The sequence below is a fragment of the Chiloscyllium punctatum genome, chromosome 31 (assembly GCF_047496795.1).
Source record: "Chiloscyllium punctatum isolate Juve2018m chromosome 31, sChiPun1.3, whole genome shotgun sequence".
In the NCBI taxonomy this organism is placed as follows: Eukaryota; Metazoa; Chordata; class Chondrichthyes; order Orectolobiformes; family Hemiscylliidae; genus Chiloscyllium; species Chiloscyllium punctatum.
This window is the reverse complement of record NC_092769.1, coordinates 2,647,415-2,671,266: the sequence shown is the minus strand read 5'-3', so window position 1 is coordinate 2,671,266 and position 23,852 is coordinate 2,647,415.

Here is a 23,852-nt window from a genome sequence, read left to right as displayed (position 1 = left end):
TGCGAGAGAGGGAGAGTGCGACACGCTGACTGTGAGAGAGAGAGAGAGCGACACGCTGACTGCGAGAGAGGGAGAGAGCGACACGCTGACTGCGAGAGAGGGAGAGAGCGACACGCTGACTGTGAGAGAGGGAGAGAGCGACACGCTGACTGCGCGAGAGGGAGAGAGCGACACGCTGACTGCGCGAGAGGGAGAGAGCGACACGCTGACTGCGCGAGAGGGAGAGAGCGACACGCTGACTGCGAGAGAGGGAGAGAGCGACACGCTGACTGTGAGAGAGGGAGAGAGCGACACGCTGACTGCGAGTCAAAGAGAAAGCGACACGCTGACTGCGAGAGAGGGAGAGCGACACGCTGACTGTGAGTGAGGGAGATAGCGACACGCTGACTGCGAGTGAGGGAGAGTGCGACACGCTGACTGTGAGAGAGGGAGAGAGTGACACGCTGACTGTGAGAGAGGGAGAGAGTGACACGCTGACTGTGAGAGAGGGAGAGAGCGACACGCTGACTGCGAGTGAGGGAGAGAGCGACACGCTGACTGCGAGAGAGGGAGAGAGCGACGCGCTGACTGCGAGAGAGAGAGAGAGCGACGCGCTGACTGCGAGAGGTAGAGAGAGCGACACGCTGACTGCGAGAGGTAGAGAGAGCGACACGCTGACTACGAGAGAGGGAGAGAGTGACACGCTGACTACGAGAGAGGGAGAGAGCGACACGCTGACTGTGAGAGAGGGAGAGAGCGACACGCTGACTGCGAGAGAGGGAGAGAGCGACACGCTGACTGCGAGAGAGGGAGAGAGCGACACGCTGACTGTGAGAGAGGGAGAGAGCGACACGCTGACTGTGAGAGAGGGAGAGAGCGACACGCTGACTGTGAGAGAGGGAGAGAGCGACATGCTGACTGTGAGAGAGGGAGAGAGCGACACGCTGAGTGCGAGAGAGGGAGAGAGCGACACGCTGACTGCGAGAGAGGGAGAGCGCGACACGCTGACTGCGAGTCAGGGAGAGAGCGACACGCTGACTGCGAGTGAGGGAGAGAGCGACACGCTGACTGCGAGAGAGAGGGAGAGAGCGACACGCTGACTGTGAGAGAGGGAGAGAGCGACACGCTGACTGTGAGAGAGGGAGAGAGCGACACGCTGACTGTGAGTGAGAGAGATCGTGGGTGACACGATGACTGCGAGTGAGGGAGAGAGTGACACGCTGACTGTGAGAGAGGGAGAGTGCGACACGCTGACTGTGAGAGAGGGAGAGTGCGACACGCTGACTGTGAGTGAGAGAGATCGTGGGTGACACGATGACTGCGAGTGAGGGAGACAGTGACACGCTGACTGTGAGAGAGGGAGAGTGCGACACGCTGACTGCGAGAGAGGGAGAGAGCGACACGCTGACTGCGAGAGAGGGAGAGCGCGACACGCTGACTGCGAGTGAGGGAGAGAGCGACACGCTGACTGCGAGTGAGGGAGAGAGCGACACGCTGACTGCGAGAGAGAGGGAGAGAGCGACACGCTCACTGTGAGAGAGGGAGAGAGCGACACGCTGACTGTGAGTGAGAGAGATCGTGGGTGACACGATGACTGCGAGTGAGGGAGAGAGTGACACGCTGACTGTGAGAGAGGGAGAGTGCGACACGCTGACTGCGAGAGAGGGAGAGTGCGACACGCTGACTGCGAGAGAGGGAGAGAGCGACACGCTGACTGCGAGTGAGGGAGAGAGCCTCACGCTGACTGCGAGAGAGGGAGAGAGCGACACGCTGACTGCGAGTGAGGGAGAGAGTGTCACGCTGACTGCGAGAGAGGGAGAGAGCGACACGCTGACTGCGAGAGAGGGAGAGAGCGACACGCTGACTGCGAGAGAGGGAGAGAGCGACACGCTGACTGCGAGAGAGGGAGAGAGCGACATGCTGACTGCGAGAGAGGGAGAGAGCGACACGCTAACTGAGAGAGGGAGAGAGCGACACGCTGACTGCGAGTGAGGGAGAGAGCGACACGCTGACTGTGAGTGAGGGAGAGAGTGACACGCTGACTGTGAGAGAGGGAGAGAGCGACACGGTGACTGTGAGAGAGGGAGAGAGCGACACGCTGACTGCGAGAGAGGGAGAGAGCGACACGCTGACTGTGAGAGAGGGAGAGAGCGACACGCTGACTGCGAGTGAGGGAGAGAGCGACCCTCTGACTGCGAGTGAGGGAGAGAGCGACCCTCTGACTGCGAGTGAGGGAGAGAGCGACACGCTGACTGCGAGTGAGGGAGACAGCGACACGCTGACTGTGAGAGAGGGAGAGAGCGACACGCTGACTGCGAGAGAGGGGGAGAGCGACACGCTGTCTGCGAGAGAGGGAGAGAGCGACACGCTGACTGTGAGAGAGGGAGAGAGCGACACGCTGACTGTGAGAGAGGGAGAGTGCGACACGCTGACTGTGAGAGAGGGAGAGAGCGACACGCTGACTGTGAGAGAGGGAGAGTGCGACACGCTGACTGTGAGAGACGGAGAGAGCGACACGCTGACTGCGAGAGAGGGAGAGAGCGACACGCTGACTGCGAGAGAGGGAGAGAGCGACACGCTGACTGTCAGAGAGGGAGAGAGCGACACGCTGACTGTGAGAGAGGGAGAGTGCGACACGCTGACTGTGAGAGAGGGAGAGTGCGACACGCTGACTGCGAGTGAGAGAGAGAGAGCGACACGCTGACTGTGAGAGAGGGCGAGAGCGACACGCTGACTGTGAGAGAGGGCGAGAGCGACACGCTGACTGTGAGAGAGGGCGAGAGCGACACGCTGACTGTGAGAGAGGGAGAGAACGACACGCTGACTGTGAGTGAGAGAGATCGTGGGTGACACGATGACTGCGAGTGAGGGAGAGAGTGACACGCTGACTGCGAGAGAGGGAGAGTGCGACACGCTGACTGCGAGAGAGGGAGAGTGCGACACGCTGACTGTGAGAGAGGGAGAGTGCGACACGCTGACTGTGAGAGAGGGAGAGTGCGACACGCTGACTGTGAGAGAGGGAGAGAGCGACACGCTGACTGTGAGAGAGGGAGAGAGCGACACGCTGACTGCGAGTGAGGGAGAGAGTGACACGCTGACTGTGAGAGAGGGAGAGTGCGACACGCTGACTGCGAGAGAGGGAGAGTGCGACACGCTGACTGCGAGAGAGGGAGAGAGCGACACGCTGACTGCGAGTGAGGGAGAGAGTGTCACGCTGACTGCGAGAGAGGGAGAGAGCGACACGCTGACTGTGAGAGAGAGAGAGAGCGACACGCTGACTGCGAGAGAGGGAGAGAGTGACACGCTGACTGCGAGAGAGGGAGAGTGCGACACGCTGACTGTGAGAGAGGGAGAGTGCGACACGCTGACTGTGAGAGAGGGAGAGTGCGACACGCTGACTGTGAGAGAGGGAGAGAGCGACACGCTGACTGTGAGAGAGGGAGAGAGCGACACGCTGACTGCGAGTGAGGGAGAGAGTGACACGCTGACTGTGAGAGAGGGAGAGTGCGACACGCTGACTGCGAGAGAGGGAGAGTGCGACACGCTGACTGCGAGAGAGGGAGAGAGCGACACGCTGACTGCGAGAGAGGGAGAGAGCGACACGCTGACTGCGAGTGAGGGAGAGAGCGACACGCTGACTGCGAGAGAGGGAGAGAGCGACACGCTGACTGCGAGAGAGGGAGAGAGCGACACGCTGACTGCGAGAGAGGGAGAGAGCGACACGCTGACTGCGAGAGAGGGAGAGAGCGACACGCTGACTGCGAGAGAGGGAGAGAGCGACACGCTGACTGTGAGAGAGGGAGAGAGCGACACGCTGACTGTGAGAGAGGGAGAGAGCGACACGCTGACTGCGAGTGAGGGAGAGAGCGACACGCTGACTGTGAGAGAGGGAGAGAGCGACACGGTGACTGTGAGAGAGGGAGAGAGCGACACGGTGACTGTGAGAGAGGGAGAGAGCGACACGCTGACTGTGAGAGAGGGAGAGAGCGACACGCTGACTGTGAGAGAGGGAGAGAGCGACACGCTGACTGTGAGAGAGGGAGAGAGCGACACGCTGACTGTGAGTGAGAGAGAGAGCGACACGCTGACTGCGAGAGAGGGAGAGAGCGACACGCTGACTGCGAGAGAGGGAGAGAGCGACACGCTGACTGTGAGAGAGGGAGAGAGCGACACGCTGACTGTGAGAGAGGGAGAGAGCGACACGCTGACTGTGAGTGAGAGAGATCGTGGGTGACACGATGACTGCGAGTGAGGGAGAGAGTGACACGCTGACTGTGAGAGAGGGAGAGTGCGACACGCTGACTGTGAGAGAGGGAGAGTGCGACACGCTGACTGTGAGTGAGAGAGATCGTGGGTGACACGATGACTGCGAGTGAGGGAGAGAGTGACACGCTGACTGTGAGAGAGGGAGAGTGCGACACGCTGACTGCGAGAGAGGGAGAGAGCGACACGCTGACTGCGAGTGAGGGAGAGAGCGACACGCTGACTGCGAGAGAGGGAGAGAGCGACACGCTGACTGCGAGAGAGGGAGAGAGCGACACGCTGACTGCGAGAGAGGGAGAGAGCGACACGCTGACTGCGAGAGAGGGAGAGAGCGACACGCTGACTGCGAGAGAGGGAGAGAGCGACACGCTGACTGCGAGAGAGGGAGAGAGCGACACGCTGACTGCGAGAGAGGGGGAGAGCGACACGCTGACTGTGAGAGAGGGAGAGAGCGACACGCTGACTGTGAGAGAGGGAGAGAGCGACACGCTGACTGTGAGTGAGGGAGAGAGCGACACGCTGACTGTGAGAGAGGGAGAGAGCGACACGGTGACTGTGAGAGAGGGAGAGAGCGACACGCTGACTGTGAGAGAGGGAGAGAGGGACACGCTGACTGTGAGAGAGGGAGATAGCGACACGGTGACTGTGAGTGAGGGAGAGAGTGACACGCTGACTGTGAGAGAGGGAGAGAGCGACACGGTGACTGTGAGAGAGGGAGAGAGCGACACGGTGACTGTGAGTGAGGGAGAGAGCGACACGGTGACTGAGTGAGGGAGAGAGCGACACGCTGACTGTGAGAGAGGGAGAGAGCGACACGGTGACTGTGAGAGAGGGAGAGAGCGACACGCTGACTGTGAGAGAGGGAGAGAGCGACACGCTGACTGTGAGAGAGGGAGAGAGCGACACGCTGACTGCGAGAGAGGGAGAGAGCGACACGCTGACTGTGAGGGAGGGAGAGAGCGACACGCTGACTGTGAGAGAGGGAGAGAGCGACACGCTGACTGCGAGAGAGGGAGAGAGCGACACGCTGACTGTGAGAGTGAGTGAGAGAGACACGCTGACTGCGAGAGAGGGAGAGAGCGACACGCTGACTGCGAGAGAGGGAGAGAGCGACACGCTGACTGCGAGAGAGGGAGAGAGCGACACGCTGACTGCGAGAGAGGGAGAGAGTGACACGCTGATTGCGAGTGAGGGAGAGAGCGACACGCTGACTGCGAGTGAGGGAGAGAGCGACACGCTGACTGCGAGTGAGGGAGAGAGCGACACGCTGACTGTGAGAGAGGGAGAGAGCGACACGCTGACTGTGAGTGAGGGAGAGAGCGTCACGCTGACTGTGAGTGAGGGAGAGAGCGACACGCTGACTGCGAGAGAGGGAGAGAGCGACACGCTGACCGCGAGAGAGGGAGAGAGCGACACGCTGACCGCGAGAGAGGGAGAGAGCGACACGCTGACCGCGAGAGAGGGAGAGAGCGACACGCTGATTGCGAGAGAGGGAGAGAGCGACACGCTGACTGTGAGAGAGGGAGAGAGTGACACGCTGACTGTGAGAGAGGGAGAGAGCGACACGCTGACTGTGAGAGAGGGAGAGAGCGACACGCTGACTGTGAGAGTGAGTGAGAGAGACACGCTGACTGCGAGAGAGGGAGAGAGCGACACGCTGACTGCGAGAGAGGGAGAGAGCGATACGCTGACTGCGAGTGAGGGAGAGAGCGACACGCTGACTGAGAGAGGGAGAGAGCGACACGCTGACTGTGAGAGTGAGTGAGAGAGACACGCTGACTGCGAGAGAGGGAGAGAGCGACACGCTGACTGTGAGAGAGGGAGAGAGCGACACGCTGACTGCGAGTGAGGGAGAGAGCGTCACGCTGACTGTGAGTGAGGGAGAGAGCGACACGCTGACTGCGAGAGAGGGAGAGAGCGACACGCTGACTGTGAGAGAGGGAGAGAGCGACACGCTGACTGCGAGTGAGGGAGAGAGCGTCACGCTGACTGTGAGTGAGGGAGAGAGCGACACGCTGACCGCGAGAGAGGGAGAGAGCGACACGCTGACTGCGAGAGAGGGAGAGAGCGACACGCTGACCGCGAGAGAGGGAGAGAGCGACACGCTGACTGTGAGAGAGGGAGAGAGCGACACGCTGACTGTGAGAGAGGGAGAGAGCGACACGCTGACTGTGAGAGAGGGAGAGAGCGACCCTCTGACTGTGAGAGAGGGAGAGAGCGACACGCTGACTGTGAGAGAGGGAGAGAGGGAGAGAGCGACACGCTGAGTGCGAGTGAGGGAGAGAGCGACACGCTGACTGCGAGAGAGGGAGAGAGCGACACGCTGACTGCGAGAGAGGGAGAGAGCGACACGCTGACTGCTAGAGAGGGAGAGAGCGACACGCTGACTGTGAGAGAGGGAGAGAGCGACACGCTGACTGCGAGTGAGGGAGAGAACGACCCTCTGACTGTGAGAGAGGGAGAGAGGGAGAGAGCGACACGCTGAGTGCGAGTGAGGGAGAGAGCGACACGCTGACTGCGAGAGAGGGAGAGAGCGACACGCTGACTGCGAGAGAGGGCGAGAGCGACACGCTGACTGCGAGAGAGGGCGAGAGCGACACGCTGACTGTGAGAGAGGGAGAGAGCGACACGCTGACTGCGAGAGAGGGAGAGAGCGACACGCTAACGGCGAGAGAGGGAGAGGGCGACACGCTGACTGCGAGAGAGGGAGAGAGTGACCCTCTGACTGTGAGAGAGGGAGAGAGCGACACGCTGACTGTGAGAGAGGGAGAGAGCGACACGCTGACTGTGAGAGAGGGAGAGGGCGACACGCTGACTGCGAGAGAGGGAGAGAGTGACCCTCTGACTGTGAGAGAGGGAGAGAGCGACACTCTGACTGCGAGAGAGGGAGAGAGCGACACGCTGACTGCGAGAGAGGGAGAGAGTGACCCTCTGACTGTGAGAGAGGGAGAGAGCGACACGCTGACTGCGAGAGAGGGAGAGAGCGACACGCTGACTGTGAGAGAGGGAGAGAGTGACACGCTGACTGTGAGTGAGGGAGAGAGCGACACGCTGACTGTGAGAGAGGGAGAGTGCGACACGCTGACTGCGAGAGAGCGAGAGAGCGACACGCTGACTGCGAGAGAGGGAGAGAGCGACACGCTGACTGCGAGAGAGGGAGAGAGTGACACGCTGACTGCGAGAGAGGGAGAGAGCGACACGCTGACTGCGAGAGAGGGAGAGAGCGACACGCTCACTGCGAGAGAGGGAGAGAGCGATACGCTGACTGCGAGAGAGGGAGAGAGCGACACGCTGACTGCGCGAGAGGGAGAGAGCGACACGCTGACTGTGAGAGAGGGAGAGAGCGACACGCTGACTGTGAGAGAGGGAGAGAGCGACACGCTGACTGCGAGAGAGGGAGAGAGCGACACGCTGACTGCGAGAGAGAGAGAGAGCGACACGCTGACTGCGAGAGAGGGCGAGAGCGACACGCCCACACACAGGCACGCACTCCCACACACACAGGCACGCACTCCCTCACACACACACACAGGCACGCACTCCCTCACACACACACACAGGCACGCACTCCCACACACACACACACAGGCACGCACTCCCTCACACACACAAGCACGCACTCCCTCACACACACACAGGCACGCACTCCCTCACCCACACACAGGCACGCACTCCCACACACACACAGGCACGCACTCCCTCACACACACACACAGGCACGCACTCCCTCACACACACAAGCACGCACTCGCTCACACACACACAGGCACGCACTCCCTCACCCACACACAGGCACGCGCTCCCTCACACACACACAGGCACGCACTCCCTCACCCACACACAGGCACGCGCTCCCTCACACACACACAGGCACGCGCTCCCTCACCCACACACAGGCACGCGCTCCCTCACACACACACAGGCACACACTCCCTCACACACACAGGCACGCACTCCCTCACACACACACACAGGCACGCACTCCCTCACACACACACAGGCACGCACTCCCTCACACACACACAGGCACGCACTCCCACACACACACACAGGCACGCACTCCCTCACACACACACAGGCACGCACTCCCACACACACACACACACAGGCACGCACTCCCACACACACACACAGTCACGCACTCCCTCACACACACACAGGCACGCACTCCCACACACACACACACACACAGGCACGCACTCCCTCACACACACACACGCACGCACTCCCTCACACACACACACACAGGCACGCACTCCCTCACACACACACACAGGCACGCACTCCCTCACTCACACACAAGCACGCACTCCCTCACACACACACAGGCACGCACTCCCACACACACACACACAGGCACGCACTCCCTCACACACACACACAGGCACGCACTCCCACACACACACACACAGGCACGCACTCCCACACACTCACACAGGCACGCACTCCCTCACACACACACACGCACGCACTCCCTCACACACACACAGGCACGCACTCCCTCACACACACACAGGCACGCACTCCCACACACACACACACAGGCACGCACTCCCTCACACAGACACAGGCACGCACTCCCACACAAACACACAGGCACGCACTCCCGCACACAAACACACAGGCACGCACTCCCGCACACACACACACAGGCACGCACTCCCTCACACACACACACAGGCACGCACTCCCTCACACACACACAGGCACGCACTCCCACACACACACACACAGGCACGCACTCCCTCACACAGACACAGGCACGCACTCCCACACAAACACACAGGCACGCACTCCCGCACACAAACACACAGGCACGCACTCCCGCACACACACACACAGGCACGCACTCCCTCACACACACACACAGGCACGCACTCCCACACACACACACAGGCACGCACTCCCTCACCCACACACAGGCACGCACTCCCTCACACACATACACAGGCACGCACTCCCACACACACACACACAGGCACGCACTCCCACACACACACACAGGCACGCACTCCCTCACCCACACACAGGCACGCACTCCCTCACACACATACACAGGCACGCACTCCCACACACACACACAGGCACGCACTCCCTCACACACACAAGCACGCACTCCCTCACCCACACACAGGCACGCAGTCCCTCACCCACACACAGGCACGCACTCCCACACACACACACAGGCACGCACTCCCTCACCCACACACAGCCACGCACTCCCTCACCCACACACAGGCACGCACTCCCTCACACACACACACACACACACACACACAGGCATGCTCTCCCTCACACACACACAGGCACGCACTCCCACACACACACACACACAGGCACGCGCTCCCTCACACACACGCTGTGTCTGTGTGTGTGTGTATAAAATGGAGTGCATGTGTGTGTGTGTATAAAGTAGTGTGCGTGTGCCTGTGTGTGTAAGTGTGTGTGTGTGTATAAAATGGTGTATGTGTGTATAAAATGGCATGCGTGTGTGTGTGTGTATAAAATGGTATACGTGTGTCTGTGTGTGTGTGTATAAAATGGTGTGCATGTGTCTGTGTGTGGTGTATAAAATGGTGTTCATGTGTCTGTGTGTGTGGATAAAATGGTGTATATGTGCCTGTGTGTGTCTGTGTTTGTGTGTGTGTATATAATATGGTGTGCATGTGTCTGTGTGTGTGGATAAAATGGTGTGTATGTGTCTGTGTGTGTGGATAAAATGGTGTGTATGTGTCTGTGTGTGTGTGTATAAAATGGTGTGCATGTGTCTGTGTGTCTGTGTATAAAATGGTGTGCATGTGTCTGTGTGTCTGTGTATAAAATGGTGTGCATGTGCCTGTGTGTCTGTGTATAAAATGGTGTGCATGTGCCTGTGTGTCTGTGTATAAAATGGTGTGCATGTGTCTGTGTATAAAATGGTGTGCATGTGCGTGTGTGTGTGTGTATAAAATGGTGTGCATGTCCCTCTGTGTGTGTATAAAATGGTGTGCATGTGTCTGTGTGTGTGTGTATATAAAATGGTGTGCATGTGCGTGTGTGTCTGTGGGCGTGTGTATAAAATGGTGTGCATGGGCGTGTGTATAAAATGGTGTGCATGTGCGTGTATGTCTGTGTATAAAATGGTGTGCATGTGCCTGTGTGTGTGTGCGTAAAATGGTGTACGTGTGCCTGTGTGGGTATAAAATGGTGTGCATGTGTGTGCATGTGTTCTTGTCTGTGTGTGTCTGTGCCTGTGTCTTAACTCTGTGTCTGTATGTGTGAAGCGTGTGTCTGAGTGGGCGTGTGTATAAAATGGTGTGTCTGTGTGTGTGTGTCTTGACTCTGTGTTTCTGTACGTGTGTGCATGTGTCTGAGTGGGCATGTGTGTAAAAAGGTGAACATGTGCCTGTGTATGTCTGTGCGTGTGTGTGTGTGTATAAAATTGTGTGCATGTGCCTGTGACTGTGTACGTGTGTTTGTGGGTATGTGTATAAAATGGTGTGTGTGCGTGTCTGTATAAAATGGTTGTGTGTGTGTGTGTGTATGAAATGGTGTGCATGTCCCTGTGTGTGGTGTATAAAATGGTGTGCATATGTCTGTGTGTGGTGTATAAAATGGTGTGCATGTGTCTGTGTGTCTGTGTATAAAATGGTGTGCATGTGTGTGTGTGTATAAAATGGTGTGCATGTCCCTCTGTGTGTGTATAAAATGGTGTGCATGTGTCTGTGTGTGTGTGTATAAAATGGTGTGCATGTGCGTGTGTGTCTGTGGGCGTGTGTATAAAATGGTGTGCATGTGCGTGTGTGTCTGTGTATAAAATGGTGTGCATGTGTCTGTATATAAAATGGTGTGCATGTGCCTGTGTGTCTGTATATAAAATGGTGTGCATGTGTCTGTGTGTGTGTGTATAAAATGGTGTGCATGTGTCTGTGGGCGTGTGTATAAAATGGTGTGCATGTGCGTGTGTGTCTGTGGGCGTGTGTATAAAATGGTGTGCATGTGCCTGTCTGGTGTATAAAATGGTGTGCATGTGCCTGTGTGTGTGTGCGTAAAATGGTGTACGTGTGCCTGTGTGGGTATAAAATGGTGTGCATGTGTGTGCATGTGTTCTTGTCTGTGTGTGTGTGTGTCTGTGCCTGTGTCTTAACTCTGTGTCTGTATGTGTGAAGCGTGTGTCTGATTGGGCGTGTGTATAAAATGGTGTGTCTGTGTGTGTGTGTCTTGACTCTGTGTTTCTGTACGTGTGTGCATGTGTCTGAGTGGGCATGTGTGTAAAAAGGTGAACATGTGCCTGTGTATGTCTGTGCGTGTGTGTGTGTGTGTATAAAATTGTGTGCATGTGCCTGTGTCTGTGTACGTGTGTTTGTGGGTATGTGTATAAAATGGTGTGTGTGCGTGTCTGTATAAAATGGTTGTGTGTGTGTATGAAATGGTGTGCATGTCCCTGTGTGTGGTGTATAAAATGGTGTGCATGTGTCTGTGTGTCTGTGTATAAAATGGTGTGCGTGTGTCTGTGTATAAAATGGTGTGCATATGTCTGTGTGTGTGTATATAAAATGGTGTGCATGTGCGTGTGTGTCTGTGTATAAAATGGTGTGCATGTGTCTGTGTGTGTGTGTATAAAATGGTGTGCATGTGTCTGTCTGTGTGTATAAAATGGTGTGCATATGTGTGTATAAAATGGTGTGCATGTGTGTGTATAAAATGGTGTGCATGTGTGTGTATAAAATGGTGTGCATGTGCCTGTGTGTGTGTATAAAATGGTGTGCATGTGCCTGTGTGTGTGTATAAAATGGTGTGCATGTGTGTGTATAAAATGGTGTGCATGTGTGTGTATAAAATGGTGTGCATGTGCCTGTGTGTGTGTATAAAATGGTGTGCATGTGTCTGTGTGTGTGTGTCTATCTATAAAATGGTGTGCATGTGCCTGTGTGGGTGTATAAAATGGTGTGCATGTGTCTGTGGGCGTGTGTATAAAATGGTGTGCATGTGCCTGTGTGTGTATATAAAATGGTGTGTGTGTCAGTGTGTGTGTATAAAATGGTGTGTGTGTGTGTCTGTGTGTGTGTATAAAATGGTGTGTGTGTGTGTGTATAAAATGGTTTGCATGTGTCTGTGTGTGTATAAAATGGTGTGTATGTGTCTGTGTGTGTATGTGTATCTATAAAATGGTGTGCATGTGCCTGTGTGGGTGTGTATAAAATGGTGTGCATGTGTCTGTGTGTGTATAAAATGGTGTGCATGTGTCTGTGGGCGTGTGTATAAAATGGTGTGCATGTGCCTGTGTGGGTGTGTATAAAATGGTGTGCATGTGTCTGTGTGTGTGTGTATATAAAATGGTGTGCATGTCCCTGTGTGTGTGTGTCTGGTGTATAAAATGGTGTGCATGTGTCTGTGTGGGTGTGTATAAAATGGTGTGCATGTGTCTGTGTGTGGTGTATAAAATGGTGTGATGTGCCTGTGTGGGTGTATAAAATGGTGTGCATGTGTCTGTGTGTGTATAAAATGGTGTGCATGTGTCTGTGGGCGTGTGTATAAAATGGTGTGCATGTGCCTGTGTGTGTGTGTGTGTATATAAAATGGTGTGTGTGTGTGTCAGTGTGTGTGTGTATAAAATGGTGTGTGTGTGTGTGTATAAAATGGTTTGCATGTGTCTGTGTGTGTATAAAATGGTGTGTATGTGTCTATGTGTGTGTGTATAAAATGGTGTGTATGTCTATGTGTGTGTGTGTATAAAATGGTGTGCATGTGTCTGTGTGTGTATAAAATGGTGTGCATGTGCCTGTGTGGGTGTGTGTATATAAAATGGTGTGCATGTCCCTGTGTGTGTGTGTCTGGTGTATAAAATGGTGTGCATGTGTCTGTGTGGGTGTGTATAAAATGGTGTGCATGAGTCTGTGTGTGTGGTGTATAAAATGGTGTGCATGTGTCTGTGTGGTGTGGAAAATGATGTGCATGTGTCTGTGTGTGTGTATAAAATGGTGTGCATGTGCCTGTGTCTGGTGTATAAAATGGTATGCATGTGTCTGTGTGTGTGTGTATAAAATGGTGTGCATGTGTCTGTGTGTGTGTGTGTGTGTATAAAATGGTGTGCATGTCCCTGTGTGTGGTGTATAAAATGGTGTGCATGTGTCTGTGTGTGTGTATAAAATGGTGTGCATGTGTCTGTGTGGGTGTGTATATAAAATGGTGTGCATGTGCCTGTGTGTGTGTGTATAAAATGGTGTGTGTGCCTGTGTGTGTGTGTATAAAATGGTGTGCGTGTCTGTGTGTGTGTGTATAAAATGGTGTGCATGTGTGTATAAAATGGTGTGCGTGTGTGTGTATAAAATGGTGTGCGTGTGTGTGTGTATAAAATGGTGTGTGTGTGTGTATAAAATGGTGTGCATGTGTCTGTGTGTGTGTATAAAATGGTGTGCATGTGTCTGTGTGTGTGTATAAAATGGTGTGCATGTGTGTGTATAAAATGGTGTGCATGTGTCTGTGTGTGTGTATAAAATGGTGTGCATGTGTCTGTGTGTATGTATAAAATGGTGTGCATGTGTGTGTATAAAATGGTGTGCATGTGCCTGTGTGGGTGTATAAAATGGTGTGCATGTGTCTGTGGGCGTATAAAATGGTGTGCATGTGTCTGTGGGCGTGTGTATAAAATGGTGTGCATGTGCCTGTGTGTGTGTGTGTGTGTGTATATAAAATGGTGTGTGTGTGTCAGTGTGTGTGTATAAAATGGTGTGTGTGTGTCTGTGTGTGTGTATAAAATGGTGTGTGTGTGTGTGTATAAAATGGTTTGCATGTGTCTGTGTGTGTATAAAATGGTGTGTATGTGTCTGTGTGTGTGTGTGTGTGTATCTATAAAATGGTGTGCATGTGCCTGTGTGGGTGTGTATAAAATGGTGTGCATGTGTCTGTGGGCGTGTGTATAAAATGGTGTGCATGTGCCTGTGTGGGTGTGTATAAAATGGTGTGCGTGTGTCTGTGTGTGTGTGTGTATATAAAATGGTGTGCATGTCCCTGTGTGTGTGTGTCTGGTGTATAAAATGGTGTGCATGTGTCTGTGTGGGTGTGTATAAAATGGTGTGCATGTGTCTGTGTGTGGTGTATAAAATGGTGTGCATGTGTCTGTGTGTGGTGTATAAAATGGTGTGCATGTGCCTGTGTGGGTGTATAAAATGGTGTGCATGTGTCTGTGTGTGTATAAAATGGTGTGCATGTGTCTGTGGGCGTGTGTATAAAATGGTGTGCATGTGTGTGTGTGTGTGTGTGTGTGTGTATATAAAATGGTGTGTGTGTGTCAGTGTGTGTGTGTATAAAATGGTGTGTGTGTGTATAAAATGGTGTGTGTGTGTGTGTGTGTATAAAATGGTTTGCATGTGTCTGTGTGTGTATAAAATGGTGTGTATGTGTCTGTGTGTGTATAAAATGGTGTGCATGTGCCTGTGTGGGTGTGTATAAAATGGTGTGCATGTCCCTGTGTGTGTGTGTCTGGTGTATAAAATGGTGTGCATGTGTCTGTGTGGGTGTGTATAAAATGGTGTGCATGAGTCTGTGTGTGTGGTGTATAAAATGGTGTGCATGTGTCTGTGTGGTGTGGAAAATGGTGTGCATGTGTCTGTGTGTGTGTGTATATAAAATGGTGTGCATGTGCCTGTGTGTGTGTGTGTGGGCGTGTGTATAAAATGGTGTACGTGTGTGTGTATAAAATGGTGTGCATGTGTCTGTGTGTGTGTATATAACATGGTGTGCATGTGCCCGTGTGTGTATAAAATGGTGTGCGTGTGCCCGTGTGTGTGTGTATATAAAATGGTGTGCATGTGCCCGTGTGTGTGTATAAAATGGTGTGCATGTGTGTGTGTGGGTAAAATGGTGTGCATATCCCTGTGTGTGTGTATAAAATGGTGTGCATCTGCCTGTGTGTATGTGTGTGTGTGTGTGGTGTATAAAATGGTGTGCATGTGCCTGTCTGGTGTATAAAATGGCGTGCATGTGTGTGTGTATAAAATGGTGTACGTGTGTGTGTGTGTGTGTGTATAAAATGGTGTGCATATCCCTGTGTGTGTGTATTAAATGGTGTGCATCTGCCTGTGTGGGTGTGTGTGGTGTATAAAATGGTGTTCATGTGCCTGTGTGGTGTATAAAATGGTGTGCATGTGTCTGTGTGTGTGTATAAAATGGTGTGCATGTGCCTGTGTGTGGTGTATAAAATTGTGTGCATGTGTCTGTGTGTGTGTGGTGTATAAAATGGTGTGCATGTGCCTGTGTGGTGTATAAAATGGTGTGCATGTGCCTGTGTGTGGTGTATAAAATAGTGTGCGTGTGTGTGTGGGCGTGTGTATAAAATGGTGTGCATGTGCATGTGTGTGTGTATAAAATGGTGTGCATGTGCCTGTGTGTGGTGTATAAAATAGTGTGCATGTGTGTGTGGGCGTGTGTATAAAATGGTGTGCATGTGTCTGTGTGTGTATAAAATGGTGTGCATGTGCCTGTGTGTGGTGTATAAAATGGTGTGTGTGTGTGTGTATAAAATGGTCTGCATGTGTCTGTGTGTGTGTATAAAATGGTGTGCATGTGTCTGTGTCTGGAGTATAAAATGGTGTGCATGTCTGTGTGTGTATAAAATGGTGTGTGTGTGTGTACAAAATGGTGTGCGTGTGTCTGTGTGTATGAAATGGTGTGCATGTGTCTGTGTCTGTGTGTATGAAATGGTGTGCATGTGTCTGTGTGTGTGTGTATATAAAATAGTGTGCATGTGTCTGTGTGTGTGTATAAAATGGTGTGCATGTGTCTGTGTCTGGAGGAGAAATTGGTGTGCATGTCTGTGTGTGCATAAAATGGTGTGTGTGTGTGTACAAAATGGTGTGCGTGTGTCTGTGTGTATGAAATGGTGTGCATGTGTCTGTGTCTGTGTGTATGAAATGGTGTGTGTGTGTGTGTATATAAAATAGTGTGCATGTGTCTGTGTGGGTGTATATAAAATGGTGTGCATGTGTCTGTGTGGGTGTGTATAAAATGGTGTGCATGTGCCTGTGTGTGGTGTATAAAAAGGTGTGCATGTGTCTGTGTGTGTGTATAAAATGGTGTACGTGTGTGTGTATAAAATAGTGAGTGTGTGTATAAAATGGTGTGCATGTGTCTGCGTGGGTGTGTATAAAATGGTGTGCATGTGTCTGTGTGTCGTGTGTAAAATGGTGTGCATGTGTCTGTGTGTGGTGTATAAAAAGGTGTGCATGTGTCTGTGTGTGTGTGTGTATATAACATGGTGTGCATGTGCCCGTGTGTGTGTCTGTGTGTGTGTATAAAATGGTGTGCATGTGCCTGTGTGTGTATAAAATGGTGTGCATGTGCCTGTGGGTGTGTGTGTATAAAATGGTGTGCATATGTCTGTGTCTGGTGTATAAAATGGTGTGCATGTGTCTGTGTGTGTGTGTGTATAAAATGGTGTGCATGTGTCTGTGTGTGTGTGTGTATAAAATGGTGTGCATGTGTCTGTGTGTGTGTGTGAATAAAATGGTGTGCATGTGTCTGTGTGTGTGTGTGAATAAAATGGTGTGCATGTGTCTGTGTGTGTGTGTATAAAATGGTGTGCATGTGTCTGTGTGTGTGTGTGTGTATAAAATGGTGTGCATGTGTCTGTGTGTGTGTATAAAATGGTGTGCATGTGTCTGTGTGTGTATAAAATGGTGTGCATGTGTCTGTGTCTGTGTATAAAATGGTGTGCATGTGTCTGTGTGTCTGTGTATAAAATGGTGTGCATGTGTCTGTGTGTGTGTGTATAAAATGGTGTGCATGTGTCTGTGTGTGTGTGTATAAAATGGTGTGCATGTCCCTCTGTGTGTGTATAAAATGGTGTGCATGTGTCTGTGTGTGTGTATAAAATGGTGTGCATGTGTCTGTGTGTGTGTGTATAAAATGGTGTGCATGTCCCTCTGTGTGTGTATAAGATGGTGTGCATGTGTCTGTGTGTGTGTATAAAATGGTGTGCATGTGCCTGTGTGTGTGTGTATAAAATGATGTGCATGTGCCTGTGTGTGTGTGTGTATAAAATGGTGTGCATGTGCCTGTGTGTGTGTGTGTATAAAATGGTGTGCGTGTGTGTGTGTGTGTGGTGTATAAAATGGTGTGCTTGTGTCTGTGTGTGTGTGTATAAAATGGTGTGCGAGTGTGTGTGCGTATAAAATGGTGTGTGTGTGTGTATAAAATGGTGTGCATGTGTCTGTGTGTGTATAAAATGGTGTGCATGTGTCTGTGTGTGTATAAGATGGTGTGCATGTGCCTGTGTGTGTGTATAAAATGGTGAGCATGTGTCTGTGTGGGTGTGTATAAAATGGTGTGCATGTGTCTGTGTGTGTGTGTGTGTATATAAAATGGTGTGCATGTCCCTGTGTGTGGTGTGTAAAATGGTGTGCATGTGTCTGTGTGTGTGTGTATATAAAATGGTGTGCATGTGCCTATGTGTGGGTGTGTGTATAAAATGGTGTACGTGTGTGTGTATAAAATGGTGTGCATGTGCCCGTGTGTGTCTGTGTCTGTGTGTGTGTATATAACATGGTGTGCATGTGCCTGTGTGTGTATAAAATGGTGTGCGTGCGCGCGCGTGTGTGTGTATATAAAATGGTGTGCATGTAACCGTGTGTGTGTGTGTGTGTATATAAAATGGTGTGCATGTGCCTGTGTGTCTGTGTGTGTGTGGGCGTGTGTATAAAATGGTGTGCATGTGCCTGTCTGGTGTATAAAATGGTGTGCATGTGCGTGTGTGTCTGTGCGTAAAATGGTGTACGTGTGTGTGTGTGTATAAAATGGTGTGCATATCCCTGTGTGTGTGTATAAAATGGTGTGCATCTGCCTGTGTGTGTGTGGTGTATAAAACGGTGTGCATGTGCCTGTGTGTGTGTATAAAATGGTGTGCATGTGTGTGTGTGGTGTATAAAATGGTGTGCATGTGTCTGTGTGTGTGTGGTGTATAAAATGGTGTGCATGTGCCTGTGTGGTGTATAAAATGGTGTGCATGTGCCTGTGTGTGGTGTATAAAATGGTGTGCATGTGCCTGTGTGGTGTATAAAATGGTGTGCATGTGCCTGTGGGTGTGTATAAAATGGTGTGCATGAGTCTGTGTGTGTGTGTGTGGGCGTGTGTATAAAATGGTGTGCATGTGTCTGTGTGTGTGTGTGGGCGTGTGTATAAAATGGTGTGCATGTGCATGTGTGTGTGTATAAAATGGTGTGCATGTGCGTGTGTGTGTGTATAAAATGGTGTGTGTGTGGGCGTGTGTATAAAATGGTGTGCATGTGTCTATGTGTGTGTGTGTGCATAAAATGGTGTACGTGTGCCTGTGTGTGTGTATAAAATGGTGTGCATGTGTCTGTGTGTGTGTATAAAATAGTGTGCATGTGTCTGTGTGTGTGTGTGTGTGTGGGCGTAAGTATAAAATGGTGTGCCTGTGTGTCTGTCTGTGTATGTGTGTGTGTGTGTGTGGGCGTGTGTATAAAATGGTGTGCATGTGCCTATGTGTGTGTGCATAAAATAGTGTGCATGTGCCTATGTGTGTGTGCATAAAATGGTGTACGTGTGCCTGAGTGTGTGTATATAAAATGGTGTGCATGTGCCTGTGTGTGTGTGTATAAAATGGTGTGCATGTGCCTATGTGTGTGTGCATAAAATGGTGTACGTGTGCCTGTGTGTGTGTATAAAATGGTGTGCGTGTGTCTGTGTGTGTGCATGTGCCTGTGTCTGTGTGTGTGTGTGTGTGTGTGTATAAAATGGTGTGCATGTGCCTATGTGTGTGTGCATAAAATGGTGTACATGTGCCTGAGTGTGTGTATATAAAATGGTGTGCATGTGCCTGTGTGTGTGTGTATAAAATGGTGTGCGTGTCTGTGTGTATGTATAAAATGGTGTGCGTGTGTGTGTGTGTGTATAAAATGGTGTGTGTGTGTGTATAAAATGGTGTGTGTGTGTGTATAAAATGGTGTGCGTGTGTGTGTGTGTATAAAATGGTGTGCGTGTCTGTGTGTGGTGTATAAAATAGTGTGCGTGTGTGTATAAAATGGTGTGCGTGTCTGTGTGTGGTGTATAAAATGGTGTGCGTGTGTGTATAAAATGGTGTGCGTGTGTGTGTATAAAATGGTGTGCGCGTGTGTGTGTATAAAATGGTGTGTGTGTGTGTGTGTGTATAAAATGGTGTGTGTGTGTGTGTGTATAAAATGGTGTGCATGTGTCTGTGTGTGTGTATAAAATGGTGTGCATGTGTCTGTGTGTGTGTATAAGATGGTGTGCATGTGTCTGTGTGTGTATAAAATGGTGTGCATGTGTGTGTATAAAATGGTGTGCATGTGTCTGTTTGTGTGTATAAAATGGTGTGCATGTGTCTGTGTGTGTGTATATAAAATGGTGTGCATGTGCCTGTGTGTGGGTGTGTGTATAAAATGGTGTACGTGTGTGTGTATATAACATGGTGTGCATGTGCCTGTGTGTGTATAAAATGGTGTGCATGTGCCTGTGTGTCTGTGTATAAAATGGTGTGCATGTGCCTGTGTGTCTGTGTGTGTGTGGGCGTGTGTATAAAATGGTGTGCATGTGCCTGTCTGGTGTATAAAATGGTGTGCATGTGCGTGTGTGTCTGTGCGTAAAATGGTGTACGTGTGCCTGTGTGTGTATAAAATGGTGTGCATGTGTCTGTGTGTGTGTATAAAATGGTGTACGTGTGTGTGTGTGTGTATAAAATGGTGTGCATATCCCTGTGTGTGTGTATAAAATGGTGTGCATTTGCCTGTGTGTGTGTGGTGTATAAAACGGTGTGCATGTGCCTGTGTGGTGTATAAAATGGTGTGTGTGTGTGTATATAAATTGGTGTGCAAGTGCCTGTGTGTGTGTGTATAAATTGGTGTGCAAGTGCCTGTGTGTGGTGTATAAAATGGTGTGCATGTGTGTGTGTGGTGTATAAAATGGTGTGCATGTGCCTGTGTGGTGTATAAAATGGTGTGCATGTGCCTGTGTGGTGTATAAAATGGTGTGCCTGTGTGTGGTGTATAAAATGGTGTCCATGTGTCTGTGTGTTTGTGTGGCCGTGTGTATAAAATGGTGTGCATGTGCATGTGTGTGTGTATAAAATGGTGTGTGTGTGGGCGTGTGTATAAAATGGTGTGCATGTGTCTGTGTGTGTGTGTGTGCATAAAATGGTGTACGTGTGCCTGTGTGTGTGTATAAAATGGTGTGCATGTGCCTGTGTGTGTGTGTATATATAAAATGGTGTGTGTGTGTCAGTGTGTGTGTATAAAATGGTTTGCATGTGTCTGTGTGTGTATAAAATGGTGTGCATGTGTCTGTGGGCGTGTGTATAAAATGGTGTGCATGTGCCTGTGTGGGTGTGTATAAAATGGTGTGCATGTGTCTGTGTGTGTGTGTGTATATAAAATGGTGTGCATGTGCCTGTGTGGGTGTGTATAAAATGGTGTGCATGTGTCTGCGTGTGTATAAAATGGTGTGCATGTGTCTGTGGGCGTGTGTATAAAATGGTGTGCATGTGCCTGTGTGGGTGTGTATAAAATGGTGTGCATGTGTCTGTGTGTGTGTGTGTATATAAAATGGTGTGCATGTCCCTGTGTGTGTGTGTCTGGTGTATAAAATGGTGTGCATGTGTCTGTGTGGATGTGTATAACATGGTGTGCATGTGCATGTGTCTGTGTGTGTGTGTATATATAAAATGGTGTGCATGTCCCTGTGTGTGTGTGTCTGGTGTATAAAATGGTGTGCATGTGTCTGTGTGGGTGTGTATAAAATGGTGTGCATGTGTCTGTGTGTGTATAAAATGGTGTGTATGTGTCTGTGTGTGTGTACATAAAATGGTGTGCATGTGTCTGTGTGTGTGTGTATATAAAATGGTGTGCATGTCCCTGTGTGTGGTGTGTAAAATGGTGTGCATGTGTCTGTGTGTGGTGTGTAAAAAGGTGTGCATGTGTCTGTGTGTGTGTGTATATAAAATGGTGTGCATGTGCCTGTGTGTGGGTGTGTGTATAAAATTGTGTACGTGTTTGTGTATAAAATGGTGTGCATGTGCCCGTGTGTGTCTGTGTCTGTGTGTGTGTATATAACATGGTGTGCATGTGCCTGTGTGTGTATAAAATGGTGTGCGTGTGCGCGTGTGTGTGTGTATATAAAATGGTGTGCATGTAACCGTGTGTGTGTGTGTGTATATAAAATGGTGTGCATGTGCCTGTGTGTCTGTGTATAAAATGGTGTGCATGTGCCTGTCTGGTGTATAAAATGGTGTGCATGTGCGTGTGTGTCTGTGCGTAAAATGGTGTACGTGTACCTGTGTGTGTATAAAATGGTGTGCATGTGTCTGTGTGTGTGTATAAAATGGTGTACGTGTGTGTGTGTATAAAATGGTGTGCATATCCCTGTGTGTGTGTATAAAATGGTGTGCATCTGCCTGTGTGTGTGTGGTGTATAAAACGGTGTGCATGTGCCTGTGTGGTGTATAAAATGGTGTGCATGTGTGTGTGTGTATAAATTGGTGTGCAAGTGCCTGTGTGTGTGTGTATAAATTGGTGTGCATGTGCCTGTGTGTGTGTATAAAATGGTGTGCATGTGTGTGTGTGGTGTATAAAATGGTGTGCATGTGTCTGTGTGTGTGTGGTGTATAAAATGGTGTGCATGTGCCTGTGTGGTGTATAACATGGTGTGCATGTGCCTGTGTGTGGTGTATAAAATGGTGTGCATGTGCCTGTGTGGTGTATAAAATGGTGTGCATGTGCCTGTGTGGTGTATAAAATGGTGTGCATGTGCCTGTGGGTGTGTGGTGTATAAAATGGTGTGCATGTGTCTGTGTGTGTGTGGTGTATAAAATGGTGTGCATGTGCCTGTGTGGTGTATAAAATGGTGTGCATGTGCCTGTGTGTGGTGTATAAAATGGTATGCATGTGCCTGTGTGGTGTATAAAATGGTGTGCCTGTGTGTGGTGTATAAAATGGTTTGCATGTGTCTGTGTGTGTGGTGTATAAAATGGTGTGCATCTGTCTGTGTGTGTGGTGTATAAAATGGTGTGCATGTGCCTGTGTGGTGTATAAAATGGTGTGCCTGTGTGTGGTGTATAAAATGGTGTGCATGTGCCTGTGTGTGTGTATAAAATGGTGTGCATGTGTCTGTGTGTGTGTGTGGGCGTGTGTATAAAATGGTGTGCATGTGCATGTGTGTGTGTATAAAATGGTGTGCATGTGCGTGTGTGTGTGTATAAAATGGTGTATGTGTGGGCGTGTGTATAAAATGGTGTGCATGTGTCTGTGTGTGTGTGTGTGTGTGTGTATAAAATGGTGTGCATGTGCCTGTGGGTGTGTATAAAATGGTGTGCATGTGCCTGTGGGTGTGTATAAAATGGTGTGCATGTGTCTGTGTCTGCTGTATAAAATGGTGTGCATGTGCGTGTGTGTGTGTATAAAATGGTGTGCATGTGTCTGTGTGTGTGTGTGGGCGTGTGTATAAAATGGTTTGCATGTATCTGTGTGTGTGTGTGGGCGTGTGTATAAAATGGTGTGCATGTGCCTGTGTGTGTGTATAAAATGGTGTGCATGTGCGTGTGTGTGTGTATAAAATGGTGTGCATGTGCGTGTGTGTGTGTATAAAATGGTGTGTGTGTGGGCGTGTGTATAAAATGGTGTGCATGTGTCTGTGTGTGTGTGTGCATAAAATGGTGTACGTGTGCCTGTGTGTGTGTATAAAATGGTGTGCATGTGTCTGTGTGTGTGTGTGTATAAAATGGTGTGCATGTGTCTGTGTGTGTGTGTGTGTGGTCGTAAGTATAAAATGGTGTGCCTGTGTGTCTGTCTGTGTATATGTGTCTGTGTGTGTGGGCGTGTGTATAAAATGGTGTGCATGTGCCTATGTGTGTGTGCATAAAATGGTGTACGTGTGCCTGAGTGTGTGTATATAAAATGGTGTGCATGTGCCTGTGTGTGGTGTATAAAACGGTGTGCATGTGCCTGTGTGGTGTATAAAATGGTGTGTGTGTGTGTATATAAATTGGTGTGCAAGTGCCTGTGTGTGTGTGTATAAATTGGTGTGCAAGTGCCTGTGTGTGGTGTATAAAATGGTGTGCATGTGTGTGTGTGGTGTATAAAATGGTGTGCATGTGCCTGTGTGGTGTATAAAATGGTGTGCATGTGCCTGTGTGGTGTATAAAATGGTGTGCCTGTGTGTGGTGTATAAAATGGTGTCCATGTGTCTGTGTGTTTGTGTGGCCGTGTGTATAAAATGGTGTGCATGTGCATGTGTGTGTGTATAAAATGGTGTGTGTGTGGGCGTGTGTATAAAATGGTGTGCATGTGTCTGTGTGTGTGTATAAAATGGTGTGTGTGTGTGTGTGTGCATAAAATGGTGTACGTGTGCCTGTGTGTGTGTATAAAATGGTGTGCATGTGCCTGTGTGTGTGTGTATATATAAAATGGTGTGTGTGTGTCAGTGTGTGTGTATAAAATGGTTTGCATGTGTCTGTGTGTGTATAAAATGGTGTGCATGTGTCTGTGGGCGTGTGTATAAAATGGTGTGCATGTGCCTGTGTGGGTGTGTATAAAATGGTGTGCATGTGTCTGTGTGTGTGTGTGTATATAAAATGGTGTGCATGTGCCTGTGTGGGTGTGTAT